Here is a 14,510-nt window from a genome sequence, read left to right as displayed (position 1 = left end):
AAGATGCAGCCATTCACCTGGGGCAAGCCACAGAAAGAAGCCTTCCTAAATTAAAGGAAGCACTGTCAACTACTCCAGCATTAGGATTACCTGATCTGTCTAAAGATTTTCAGCTGTTTGTACATGAAAGGCTGCGCCTAGCACTCGGAGTCCTGACCCAACGTCTGGGAAGCTGGAAAAGGCCGGTGGGCTACTTTTCCAAACAACTTGACAACATAAGTGCTGGGTGGCCTTCATGTCTACGGGCAGTCGCAGCTACTGTGATGCTGATACAAGAAGCCAGGAAGCTTACTATGGGAAGACACATAGATGTCTATGTACCACACATGGTAACCACTGTCTTAGAACAGAAGGGGGGCCATTGGCTATCCCCAAGCAGGATGATGAAATTCCAGGTAGTCCTGACTGAGCAGGATGATGTCACATTAAAAACAACTAACCTTTTGAATCCAGCTTTGTTCCTAGGTACCACAACTGAAGAAGGCCCATTAGAGCATGACTTTGTAGAGGTAATAGAGTACACCTATTCAGCAAGAGAAGACCTGAAAGACATCCCACTAGAGCAGCCAGAGTGGGAGCTGTTTACAGAAAGGAGCAGCTTCGTGGAAAATGGAACCAGATATGCCAGATATGCGGTAACAACAGTCAATAATGATAATGATAAAAGGTATAATTGTTAGATGTGATGATTGTTTAGCAATTAAATATAATTATTATATAACCACAAGACGAATAGTGAGAAACTATGTTGGAAATTTAAAGGGGGCTATGTTTAGCTGAAATCTGTGTATACAATAGAACAATATAAGTTTAATAATTAACATGAAAGTTATATAACGATAGAGTATAAAACACGTTCACCTCGAATGTATGGTCGGAATCAGATTTGGGTGGAAACTACCCCAGTTCCCAGAGCTCTTAAATAAAAAGGACCGCATATAATCGCTTATGTGATTATGTGTTTTTGAACGCTAACAAAAGGAGGTGCTTTCCACGCAGAAGAGGGCACAGCATTGGCTGTAGAAGACAGCCTGGATCCAAGTCCTGGTGAGCAGGCAATTCCTGGGCTTGGTGCAGCAAAGGTGAGCTTAGTGCATTCAGAACAGTGAGCTCTGCTCTCAGAAGATGCTTGCAGGCTCTTGCTTTCAAACAGGTGGGAGTGATCAAATGTGCTCTTTAACCTCATGGCCCCAGATCTTGCAAGAGGTGAGGACAATTTTTATTTTCTATTTAATTTAAAAATAAAAATATCTGGAATAGCTCAGCATTTGTCATTTTGTAGCCTGCTGTCTGTGGCTTCCCACCCAACCTTTGCTGTCCAGAAGCACCTTCATCTGGCTGTGGAACCCAGAGCTTGCTCTTCCTTCTGATGCCACCCCTGTGCCCTCCCTGGGATCCATCCAGGTGTTCATCCTGTTCTCCTTAATGAAAAGGAGTTGGATGCCTTTGGATGCTTTTCAAGCTCTTGCTGTGTCTGTGCAGGCTTTCTGGGAATGTGAGGGAGATGGAGAGCCGGGGCAGCTCACAGGACCTCCCCTGGGCCCTCCTGCATATGCCAGGGATGTCCAGCTGCCAACACACATTTTTTGTTACCTCATTTGCAAAAGGTTTTTCATTCCTCTTTCTCTCTTCATCACACCAGGCCACTTATCCTGAGTTCTGCCCCCAGACAGGCGAAGCCCTGCTTGTTTTCTCCACTGTGCAGTCAGCTTGCTTCCATGCCTGCTGTGAAATGTTCAACATTCCCACAAAGTCTCATCAAAGACTCTCAAGTCCCCCCATATCTGCTGGGCATCTCAGGGGGCTGCAGGGCTGAACCTGGACTGCGAGGAGAAAGTGGGGCAGCTCCTGTCCCTTCTCCTGGGAATGTGTTTTAATCAAGAGCTACATCCTTTTACTGGATTTACTCTGGGCCAAATCCCAAACCATTCTATTCCAGAGAAGTGTTTCCATTTGCTTCAGTAAGTGATGGATCCCTCTGTAAATGGAACCATGAGTTGATGGGTAATCTTTGTCCCCATCCCTGGCTTGAGCTGCTTCAGCATCTGCCACCCTGCATCCCACCCTCAGCTCCCAACCACCATGTCAGAGTCATCCCACCACCCTATTCATGTCGCCTCCCACATAGTTCCTCACAGCAGACACCTTGCACCGGCACGGGGCTCCCGTAAATCCCCGGGCACAGGGATCCTGCAAATACCCCTGCCCACCACAAGCCAGTGCCAGCGACCAAGGGAACGTGTTAGTAACTAACTGATGTGGGCATTAATTACGTGCTTAATTACCTCTGCTTTTATTTTGCTGTATTCACAAGGCAGAATATTTTCCCACAAAGTTCTATGCCTAGAGCCTGTTTGATTATTTACATAAAGGGAAGCATTCAGCAGCACAAAGCTGAACCACCAGAAAGTCAATACGTATTAAAGGATTTGAAATGCTGTCTTCCCGCACCCCCCAACTAAACACATTTTACAAACAGCTGGAAATTCTGAATTCAGTGCTAGTTCTTAATTTTTCCCCTTGCTGCACTGTCTAAAGGTCTTTGGGGTTGTTTTTTTTTCACTGGAGAACAAATTAGTGATGCAGAGCCTGGAATTTTTCATAGTCCAACTTACTTCCTCTATGTCAAACTTTGTAAAAGGGCCAAAGTGGAGATATGAAATCCCTTTGGCAAGAATTCTGCCCACACACCAGTAGTCCCAGAGAATTATTCGGCTCAGAGAAATTAAGGTAGAAACAGCTGCTGCTGTTTGCAGCAGCTCCCTAAAAATAGGAATAATAAAAATTGGATCCTGAATTGCAGAAAGCTTGTGTGGCATTTTGGGAAGAAACCTGGAGCAGCCGTGTGTGCGAGCATTATCCGTTGGCTGCATTACTGCTTACAGGGTGCAAGCTGCAGTCCATGGCATAACACAATGGACAGTCCCAGATTTAGAGAGCATTTTCTGGACAAACAGCAAGGCAGATGGCAGCAGGAATCATCAAATAATCCAGCAATTTGCACAAAATCACCCATCCTCCAGAAGGGGAACTTTGTATCTCTACCTGGGCCTGCCATTCTGGTACCCTCTAGAGCAGCCTGACAAATGTTACAGTTAAGGATGCTCCATCATCCCCTTTTCCTAAACAAATAACATCTTTTGGCCTCAGCAGCTAAGAAACTTAATTCAACCAAGGTTTTGGGAGCATTCAGGGTATTTGGCCACTACTCTTGTACAATCATTTTAAGAACAAAGGGCTAAAAATCTGCAGCAATTTACAATCTGACTTTCCAATTAAGGATTTGATGTGGGTTTATGCCTTAAAAAAAAAAAAAAATTGTCAGGCCATTTGTTCAGCTGCATTGTCTGCATGTACAGTTACACAAGAATTGTTTTAATTAAGGTTAATTGGTGCATAATCAGAGCCGCTGCCAACACAAAAGAATGGCTGCGGACCAGGGGGAGAGCCTATTTCTATCCAGCTCCAAAGGACAAATGCTGTAAAGGGGACACTGCAGCTGAGTGGTAAAAACCTAAACTGCTTCAAATTGTAGCTCCAATTTTTGTAAAACCACATGCCTGACTGCGTGGCAGTGCTCTCCCCAGGGCACAGAGCCCTGTCCCACTCAACGGCGCATTTTTAATGGTAGAAGGTGTTTCCGCTAATGAACCTTTGTAGCTGGATACTCTCATTTCCCAGCACAGGAGAACCATGCAGGATGCACCTCTGGGAAGCAAAACTGCACAAAAAGGGTGGGAGGTGAGATGCTTTGAAGAAGCTGTGATTTATCGTGCTATAAACTCAGCTGAGATTGCTGGTCTGGCACAAACTCAGTGGGAGCAGCACCTCAGCCTTTCTATGATGCTCCCTGATTATGCCACCAGCAGCTGAAGGAAAACTGTGAGGAAGTTTTGGCATTGGTGCCTTGTTCTGCAGCAGTCCAGTGGGATGATCAGCACTTAAGCACTTGTTATGTTGTGTTTAACTCTCCTTCCCAAGGTTACCCGATGTTTTAGTACTGAAAGCAAAGCCAAAAGATTAGTGCCCAGCTCACCTGCTGCCTCCATCCTGGCCCCACTTTCAGCTCTCCAAGCCAAGGGCTCCCAGCTACCCCTGTACAGGGCTGCTGGGAGCAACGTCCCCCTCTACTCTGAGATGAAGGTCGCTGGGACGGGGGGTCTTGGGCCACCAGGCAGCCTCTTACTCCAGATGCTCCCATGGACACACAGTCCTAGCAGCCTTTCCAGATGGCAAACCTTGCTCCAGTAGTGTGTGAAGATTTCAAAATGATGAAGGAACATGAGATGTGGGGAGTGGAAGCATGTAAGACAGGAATGAATATACTGGAAACAAGGAGAAGACCCCACCAGACAGTAATTAAGGTCTGACCATTGTGATCCTGTGCTGGACGCAGTAAATTAGGGAGGGAGGGGTTGTCCTCCATCCCACAGGGGCAGCTGCTTTCTCTGAGTTCTTATTTCAGCACTGACAGAATCCTGCACTTGCTGAGGGACCCATGATCCTACCTTTGCCAAGCAAGGAATTGCAGGGATCTACCAAAAAGGCAATTGCCTCCTCTGCTCCCCTTGACCACAGAGTTTTTGCAAGAAAACTCTCCACTGCCCCTAGGAAAATACTACAAACCTTACCATCCCCAGTGCATACAAATTTCTCCTCCTTACCATGGTGAAAGGAGCAGCAGTGACTCTCCCAGGCAGATCAGCATCAACTTCCCCTCTGCCCTCATGCTCAAGCTCCTCAGAAGACAGCAAAATGGTCAGCAAGACAAAATCAGAGGTAAGAAAACCTTGTTGTTGGCAGAATTCCCTAATCTGTCACCCTGTACACAGCAGCTCCTGAGAGACAGGGAAGTGATGTGGGGAGCACTACATGGAGCTGCATCAGAGCTACTGGAGGCAACTTATGATTTTATTGCTGTTTGAAAAAAGCCAAAAGATCCCAAGAGATGTCACAGTGTATACGTGTAGCACAGATACTGAAAAGCAGCAAAGATGAATATCCGCACTCAGCTTCAGTTCTGTGCAGATCACAGAAGGCGAAGAGTGAAGCAGCAGAGCACCGGGCTTTTGTGCACAGTGAAGGGAATTGCAAAAAAATCCACCAGCTGCTCATTCACAAGCACAGTCAGCTGCCTATGCTCTTGCTTCTTGAAAATATAATGTGCAGCTGTGGGAGCTCATCTCTAAATGTGGACATTAGCACTTTCTTTAAGGTTCATTGTGGCAGGTTTCTGGGGAATGCAAAGCGTTTTTTCTCCAAACAGCTGTGGAAGAACGCAAAGCACTAGGCTGCTTGTCACTCCCCTTCTCAGCTAGATGTGCCATCCCATTTTTCACTCTCACAACTCTCCTGACATCTTTCAGCAGCTGCTCCCATAGCAATAGGCTGTAGAAGTAAAAGCCAATCATGGGCTGCACCTTCCCATTGCGCCATGTAAACCACATCAAACTCACTGGGTGCACTCTCTACTACCTTTGTCTTCTGCAGCTGCCATTGAGTTCTCTGGACCTCGGAACCTAAAGGGAAGTGCAAGAATTTCCATGGAGGGCTGCAGGAGGACGAGGTAGAAGCACAGGAAAGTTGTCCATGAACTCCTTCCATACGAATGCTAACGTGACTTCAACAGGCAGGCGAGTGGCAAAACACTGTTCTCTAGCAGTCGGAATGCTGCGCACACAAGCCCGGTGCTTTGTGGCGCCGTTCTTCACCTCTCGGAAGCTGCCGCGCTCTCCGTCTCCCGGAGGCGAAGAATCGGCTTCTTTGTGCACAGAGCATTGTGCCGGTCGCGGTGCGCTCCGGAGTGCGGCTTCTGCCGAAAGATGCTCAGGACTGGCGCTTACCTTTGGAGAGTTCTGGAGCCCCCTATTCTGCATCTCTTGTGGTCTGCATCTTAGCGAAAAGCTTTTCTACTATGTCTCACAAGGAAAAACTGTGCCAGAACAGCACACTTGCCTGGAGCTTGCCCCTGAAATTTGTATTTGCTGCGCATTCACGGGGCACTCCTCTTTCCTAGGCAACCTGCAAACAGCTGTCAGATCGCTGTGCTCTCTGCCCGCTTCTGCCCAGCTCGAATACCAGTGGGCACATTACAGCCTCGCAAAGGGAAAAGGTCCCTAGAGATGTCACAGTGCATACATGTAGCAGAGATGCTGAAAAGGCGCAAAGCTGAATAACCTCTCTCAGCTTCAGTCCTGTGCAGATCACAGAAGGCAAAGAATGAAGCAGCAGAGCACCGTGCTTTTGTGCACAGTGAAGGGAATTGCAAAAATAGGACTGGAAGGCTTTCTTGAGAGTGGATCCAGCTTTTATAATAATTTCTCTCTCAGGTTAGAATAGCTGGAGCCTGGAGAGCCAATAGTATAAAATAGTTTCAGCTTTCTGCTAACTAATAATATACGTGATCAATTCCCTAGTAGCAACATCACCTTTATTTTCCTTAGTTTGCAGAACAATTTCTTCTCCAAAGGCCCTTACTTCTCCTACCTATTACATATTAGAAACTTGGCTACATCTCTCCAGCCTAGACTGAATGGCCTTCTTTGTTCTTTTATTCCAAATTCTCTTGGTTTTCCTTCCCCCCAGGTATCAGCAGAAGCTGCTCATCCCTGAGCATGCAGCTTCACCAGGAAAATCCAGAAAGCAAAAGTGGAGGCCAAGGCCATTGCAGGAGGTGTAGCCAGACACACAGCAGCAATTTCCAGGAGCTGTCACCTCCTAGTCCATGGCTTGAAGGATGCTGTGGTGCTGCCATGGGAGAAGACCCTTGGTGTTTTTCTGGACAAAGTACTCCAGAAGAAAAGGTGGTGTTCCCATGTGCAGGGAACTCCCTGGCATCAGCAGCTGAGGTGCAGGATGAGGAAGATCTCCAGCCTTGGGAAATGTCGTCAAAACCTTCAGCTCTCCCAGAGCCTCGGTGAGAGCTGCCAGACATCAGAAGGCGGAAGCCCTTTGGACAGGCTTCCCTGCTCCCTCAGAGCCATGGGTATGAGACAAATGCCCTCATCCATGAGGATTCAGATTAGCCTGGAATGCCTGGATGTGAAAAGGGGAGCCCAAACCTTTCCAAAAAGCTGTTTCCAGAGGGATGTGTCCCAGCAGCAATTGTCCTGCAACTGCCTGTTCCCAGTACACAGCTCCCCAGATGCTGTTGTGGTGTCATAGGAGAAGATGCTCAGAATGGTGCTACAGCAGAATGTCCAGCAGCAAAGGCCAGTGTTCCCATCTCGCAGGAATTCCCTTCCATCGTCAGTGCAGGAGTGGGATGAGGAACATATCCACAATTGGGATACTTGTGGTATGAGTCTCCATCCCTCCCAGAGCCTTGCTGAGAGGTGGCAGAGTGCAGAAGGAGGAAGCCCTTAGGACAGGACTGCCTGCTCCCTCAGAGCCACAGTTATCAGCAGGATCTTGTTATCCCTGAGGATGCAGATAGGCAGGAAAATCCTGAAAGCAATGCTCTGAGTCCAGCCCATGCCTGTAAGGCAATCACAGAAAAATATGTCCCAGGAGTAAATATCCTGGCCAATTCCCATTCCTTGGCTGTCAGAGACTGAAATAGTCTAGTTTTTTACTTACAGATTTTCATGAAGAACTTTTATAACTGTATTACAAAACCTGTATTGATTACCACCACACCCTTAATAGCCCTTTGGAGTGAGGCCCTGGACCATATCTGATGAAGACAAATTAAGCTCAGGGTCTGGGGACATTGACAAAGCACAAGCTTAGCACTTTCAGGGAGGAGACGACAGCCCCAGGGTTTTCATCTGCTTGGCTTGCACAGAGGCTGGCATTGAAGGGTGGGGGAGGGAGGATCTGGGTGTCTGTTGGAAAACCTCTGGTGAGAGGTGTAGTGAATGTCCATCCTCCAATTTGCAGAGCAGCTCAGCTGTGCGGCCCTTCACCTGGGGAAAAGGGGGGGTGACTTTGCCCATCAAAGGCCCCCATCCCCAAAAGTGGTCCCCAGACCCAGCACCAGAACACTGCAGCATCATGTGACAGACCCTCAGTGTTGCAAGGGACAGTGTCAAACTGGCCCTTGCAAGGGAGACACGTGAGCATTCCCACCTGGCCCAAAAAAAAAAAAAAAAAAAAAAAAAAATTATTTGACACCCACATCTAACCTCATTTGGTTTTCATCTTGTTTTTTGGTGTATTTTAAAACTTCCGTGTTCTTTCAGGTTTATACACAGAGACATAAGTGTCTTTGCTTTTTTGGGTTTAAACTGGATTGCAACAGTGGCTCTGAGAAAAATGCAGTTCCCAGAGGCAAATGTCCCTACGGGAAGTGTCCTGGAGCCCTTTTTGTTCAGCCTACAGTTCCCATGACGCTGTCTCTGTTCCAGTGGGGAAGCCTCTGTGCTCTACAGCAGAAAAGATTCACATGAAAACAAGGAAATTCCTCCATCTGCAGGAAGCTCCCCCAAGATGGCCTCCAACTACCAGTGCAATAAATGAGTAATACAATGATTGACTCTCACAATTAACAGACAAATATCATGCATATAGGTTAAGAAAAGTTTTATAGATCTATAGATGTTTTACCCCCTTGTGTTGTTATCAAGGGACAGCTGGGGCTGGGACATTTGGGAGGGTTGCCTTGTCACTATGGCGACATCTGACCTCCAATCAGGATTTGAGGAAGTAAACTCCACCATTGGACAGCGAAGAAGAAGTTGATGGACAGAAGTTGGGAGGGGCAAAAGGGTTAAAAGGCAAAACCTCCATTATGTGGACAAGCACCTGTTATAAATGATCAATCGAGAAGCCAAATTATCAAAAATGCGAAAAGATTTTATTTATCTTTTTCCGCGACCAAAATACGGTCCTCAAAATCACCACAGCCAAAGAGACAGCATCGAGCCCAGGATCAGCACTGGGTGAACCTGGATCTGACCTCTATCGCATCGGACCCTTCCCCGTTCACAAGAGCTGCTTCTTGCGGGGATGTTTTATACAGTTTATTATGCCTGAGGCAGAGGAGTCCCAGTTTCTTTTGTAACTCTGCATATTCAAGACTGTTTCTTTCACTGTGCAGAGCTGGACAATCACTGTTTCCTGGTTGATAGCCGGTGCTAATCGCGTCCAGGGGAAGTCGGGTATTCAGATGTATCTTTCTGGTGACTCCGGCTATCTTGATCAATGTTATCAACAGGGCAATGATCGTTCTTAGGCGTCTTCCGATTACTCAGGATAGCGGTGATCATCGCGCTGGGCACGTCTATTTATAAGCTAACTGTGGATTGTTCTCCTGCTGCCTCCGGGAACCTCGGAATTCAAGTAGACGTCTGCCTTTGGGCTGCTTGTGGTCAGAGACTCGTTTGGATTTCACAATTTTTATAAAATACATTCTCTCTATAGCATGAATTATTCCATAACATATATTACACACCCAACCTCAATGGGGTGGGGAAAGTCCTTTGCTCCCGGCGCCATAATATTTTCTCTATTCAGTCTTCTGTTGTATTTTTTATAAGGTTTAATAAACCTTTCTAAATTTATGAAAAGTGAGTAGCTGTCTCTCACACCAGGAATATGTTTACCGATCAAGATCAGATCTTCCTAGGAGCATTAGTGTTAAATAAACTAGGATTTGGAGCATTCGTGTTAAATAAACTAGGATTTACTCAGAGAACTATCAAATGTTCCCACGGTTTTGTATTTGACTGGGCTTCCTTTCTTCCCTGGCACTGGCACTCTGATGGGATTGGATGCAGGAGGGTATGACAGGCAGAGAGTTTGGTTGTTGCCAAGCAAGGCTTGTCCTCCACAAGGGCTCTGCAGGGTCTTAGAAGCCACTCAACATCCCATGCTCTGCCATCAAGGAGGTGACAAAGTCGAGAAGGGAACATGTCCAGGACAGCCAGATGGACTGCACAGAGGAGTATTCCAGACCACAGGATGTCCTGCTGAGTCTAACAACTGGAGAAGTTGGTCAGGAGAGGCTGGTCCCCGGTGGGATTGACTGGGCATCAGGTAGGGGATGCTGAGCACTTGTGTTGGGCATCACTGTTCTGTCCTAGGCTTTGGTCCTCTGGCTTCTTCTCCTTTGTCTTCCTCCTTCTTTTCTGGTTTCTGACAGATCCTTGTTGCCTGCTTCTTCCCCTCTCCCACTCCCCACTGCCACCAGCTCGCCCTGGGCAATGAGGGGCTTCCGAGCTTAGCGAGGGCAGCATGAACATGCAGCAGTTCAAGGATCCACTCCCTGCACACTTCCCGGGATAGGGCTGCCCTGGGCCTTGGCATGGGCAGAGGGTCTCTCTTCTCTGCTCGGTCGGACCCTCCTGCCCCAGCTTCGCTCAGTTTGATTCAGGTTCCTCCCGTGAGGGACACTGTCCACACAGATCCTGTTTCTGATTCCTTGGATCCACAGCACTGTTTTTCCTGGATTTTAACCAGGGCTTCCCCTGTGTAAGGGGTTGGGGTATGCAGGGGGGAGTGTGTTGGGCTTTCCCTGGCCATTGTTAATGGTTTCAAGCCCCCAAGGGCTCTTGTGTCTTCCTTTTCCCCAGCAGTATCCCTCTGTCCGCTCCTTTCCAACATTTGCTGCGGTCACTTCACCCCCCTTGTCCCTGCCGCTCCTTCCTCTGCAGCGTGGGCCTCCTCAAGCTCTTTCTCTGCTCCAGCATGGAGGCTGAGCCCACTGGAGCATGTCCAACTATCCTAGAGTCCCTTTTGGCATCTGCACATCCCTGCACAGCTCCTTTGGATGCTGCCTTCCCCTGGGGAGGTGTCCTTGTCTATAACAATGTGTGAAATGAAAATATAGAGGTGATTGAAAAAACGGATGTTTTAATGGAAGCATTGCCCTTATAGTTCTCGTAGAGACCCCACAAAATATAGTTTTCTTTCAGGTTCTTGTGGCTTTGTTTAGGAAATTATATTGAATATATACACCTTAATAAACGAGCCTAAGGCAAAGTGTTTATTTAGACTACGGTGGTTATTCTACAGTAACTTCTCCTGTGAGCAGTCATCCAAGTCTCTGACTCTGGCAAAAGACTGATGATAGTCCCAGAAGAAAGCACTGATCTTCCCATTTGCAAGTGGAGATGTTTTTCCAGAATAATTTTTTCAGGTTATATTTTCTCCAGACAAGCAGTGCTTTGTTCTCTGGATCTCAGGAAACACTACCACAGCTGTAAATACCGACTGATTTGCAGTTAGGGGTTGCAAGCAGCAGTACCTAATGGCCCAGTAGGGCCGTAGAATTCCTACGGCCCCAGCAGGGGGGGGCCATAGAATTCAAATCTCCACCAAGCTGATCCCCTATTGCACCTTTGGAACTGTAATAACCGTAACTGTGTAATAACAACACAACAAGGTCAGGAACAGACATCATAAAAAGCAAAACATGATACTAAAGATAACATAGCTAAAGGAGTATACGACTCATAATAAAAAATTCACAAGAGAAGCAAATGGACCAAAGTGGTTTTGCCATAAATAATGCTGCTTCAAGAAAATGTTGAAGAAAATATACAGTCGTTAGCAAGGTACTTCTAAAATCAGATTTCATCTTTGTTAAAAAAAACAAACCCAGGAAAACCTATGTACTTTCACGTACTACATCATCTCACATATAAAGAAACCAGGCTATCTTTACATTTCAGTGACATCTTCACAAAGGTAAGTACATTAAAATTTGAATTCTACCCTTTTCTTCTCAAGCAGCGCATTCCTTTGTCTTCATGTACAAAAGCAACAAAGTCAATACAGGTAACAGTGGCAGAATACGTTGTTACTGTCACAGGGACTCCCAGCTCAATTCACCAGCTCCTGTCCGTTGTTTTTTGTTGCCCAAAGAAGAGGAGTCACATTTTCTTTGTCTGGCATACCTTAAATGAGGAAAAAAAATTATTTATAATTTTTCAATATTCTCCAGTCTGGAGACAGTTGCATCCTAAAGAAAAAATACAGCTCAGGAAGCATCACCCAGCAGTTCCAACTTCAGCAAATTCCACATTGCATTGAAAGGAAACCTTGTAAAAACAGTGGGGCTACGGCCTGAGGAGTAATATTTTCTACTTAACAAACCTGCCAGAAATGCTTTTGTTTTATTTACAATACTAGCTGTGATATTTATAATTTTTTCAATATTCTCCAGTCTGGAGACAGTTGCATCCTAAAGAAAAAATACAGCTCAGGAGCATCACCCAGCTGTCATTTTCGCATGCCCTCTGAATAGAGAGAAGTTGGGAGAGAAGCAGAGAAAAGAATGATCAAAACAATTCTTATCTCATTTGCTGCTCCTGTGTTTGTGCCCATATGGAATGTGTTCTGGAGATTGTTTACCCAAGGTGATTGCTTGATTGGATTCTGGTGATGGTGTTTGATTCATTGACCAATTGGATCCATGTGTGTGTGTCAGGACTCTCAGGCAGAGAGTCACGGGTTTTCGAGTAGTTAGTCACAAGTATGATTAGTATAGTATAGTATAGTATAGTATCTCTCTTTATTGTAGTTGTAATGTAATATAGTATAGTTTTAACAAAGCGAGTGTTCAGCATTTCGAAGCCTTGAAGTCAGATGCCAATCATTTCCCAGACATTGGGGTCACCTGATTTTACTATACCCAGCAGTTCCTACTGGAGCAAATGCCACATTGTATTCAATGGAAGCCTTGTAAAAAGAGTGGGGCTATGGCCTAAGGAGTAGAATTTTCTACTTAAACAAACCTGCTTGAAATGATATTTATAACAGCAGCTGTACATTATATTTCTTCTTCCACTACAGGGAGAAAATGAAACTACTAATATTTCCTTTGTAAAAATATCCAGCCTGGCTGACATTTGAGGACACTCCCATCTATTTCAATACTTTGCATACTCAAATACGTACTTACTGTTTAGCCTTGGCAATATCACAGGTGCTGGGCTCTTCAGCAATGGGATATGGGTCTGGGAGACATTTATCTCTGTGGCTGCTGTGGCTGCTGTGCATATGAGATCGATGAGGCCCACGGCAATGGCTTTTACACTGTCGGTTAACAAAACAATTATTAACCATTGTTATTTATTGTCTGCACACCACACACACCTCTCTCTTTACCAGAAGCACTCACTGTGCGTCTCAGGTTCTGTAAATACAAACGAAAATGTTAATTCAAAGCACAGTTAAAACCACCTGGCAAGAGACTAATCCTTTTACCTGTGGAGGACAGCAGGGATATCGTCAAGGTGCATCAGGACAAATTACAGAGGCGTTGAGCACCCTGCAGAACTGGTTGCCGACACAGCAGCCTCACCCACAACTTATGGCCTTGGGGCCTGCCAGGGGCCCGCAGCCGAGCTCTGCACCCCCAGTCCGGGCAGCGCCGGGTCCCAGCCCCGCTCCAGCCTCGGCACTGACCGCGAGCTCCTCACTTACCGCCGAGCCGCTGCCCGCCATCCCCGTGGCCCCCCTGCTTACTCCTCCGGCTTCCTGGGCACGGGGGCGGGGCGGGGCCAGGCATACAGGGCCCGGGCGGGGCGGGACCGGGCAAGCCCCGGAGGACCGTCCCTGAGCTGCCCTGGCCTCTTGGGCGGGCAGATCGGCGACTCCCAGGCTTGCTCAGTTGTGCCTGAAATGGCTCCTTCCCTTTTACCGAGGCAACTACACGGAAAAACTACATCCTACTCTTCCTTAAGGGGGTCCGAGTGGTCTCCGTCCTCATCTGCCCTATGGGGGACAGGGGAACTTTCGCCCGCTCCCCCCTTTGGGGTGGCTTGGGGGGTCTCTGCCTCCTCCCCTTTTGGAGGAGGGATGGAGGGGGTCTGCGTTTGTCCTTAACTTTGGTCTCATCCTCCTCTTGCCTAGGGGGAGGGCTCAGGGGTCTCCCCGCTCCTTTCCCCCGTGGGGAACCGGGCCACCTCTGTCCAGCACTCCCCTGTGTGGTGGCTGGCGTTGTTGCTGCCCTCCTCTCCCATGGGGAGAGCCGGGGCTTTACGCTTTGTTTGCATTTTCTTCACAGGTGACTCGTTCGGAGAGCATCCGTCAAAGCATCTGATGTGTTGTTAAGTTGCATTTCTGCCAATTTTATTTTGTTTGGTGCCCGGGGATATGCTCGAGGGGTCTCCATCCCTCGCGCCCCGGGGGATGCTCGGGAGTGACTCTCGGGAGAGGGTGGACAGAAGTGTCCCTGTCCCTCCCTCTCACCCTGGGAGTTTCTCCACCCTCCTCACCGGTGCCACGCCAGGGGTGGTCTCAGTCCCCCTCTGCTTTCGAGAGGCCCTCTATGTACGTCCCCCTCCGATATGGGGGGAGCCGGCGTTGTGTCTGTACCCCTCTGATGTAAGGGGACAGGGGATAGTCACTGCCCCCCTTCTGCTTTGGAGGGGGTGGTGCGGGCTCTCAGTCCCCCTCTGATTTGGGGGGCCGGTGCAGGCCCCGTCCTCCTCCAGTTAGAGGGGCCAGGGGTTGTCTCTGCCCCCCTACCGATTTGTAGGGGCCGGAGTGGGCTTTGTTCCCCTCTGATTTTGAGGAACCGGCCCTGACTCCATCCCCCTCTGATTTGGCAGAGCCAGCTC

The 14,510-nt window shown here is 47.7% G+C and overlaps 1 long non-coding RNA gene across 1 annotated transcript; it reads right to left on the bottom strand.

Annotated features, from left to right (window-relative positions):
- Positions 1 to 10,774: 10,774 nt before the first annotated feature.
- Positions 10,775 to 13,438, bottom strand: LOC136568452 (uncharacterized). Its single transcript, XR_010785217.1, has 3 exons — positions 13,372 to 13,438; positions 12,848 to 12,981; positions 10,775 to 11,840 (listed from the first exon to the last, which is right to left on the bottom strand). It is a non-coding gene; the product is annotated as an uncharacterized lncRNA (long non-coding RNA).
- Positions 13,439 to 14,510: the final 1,072 nt, after the last annotated feature.

The sequence above is a fragment of the Molothrus aeneus genome, chromosome 32, assembly GCF_037042795.1.
Source record: "Molothrus aeneus isolate 106 chromosome 32, BPBGC_Maene_1.0, whole genome shotgun sequence".
NCBI lineage: Eukaryota > Metazoa > Chordata > Aves > Passeriformes > Icteridae > Molothrus > Molothrus aeneus.
This window is presented reverse-complemented; position numbering and strand designations above follow the sequence as displayed.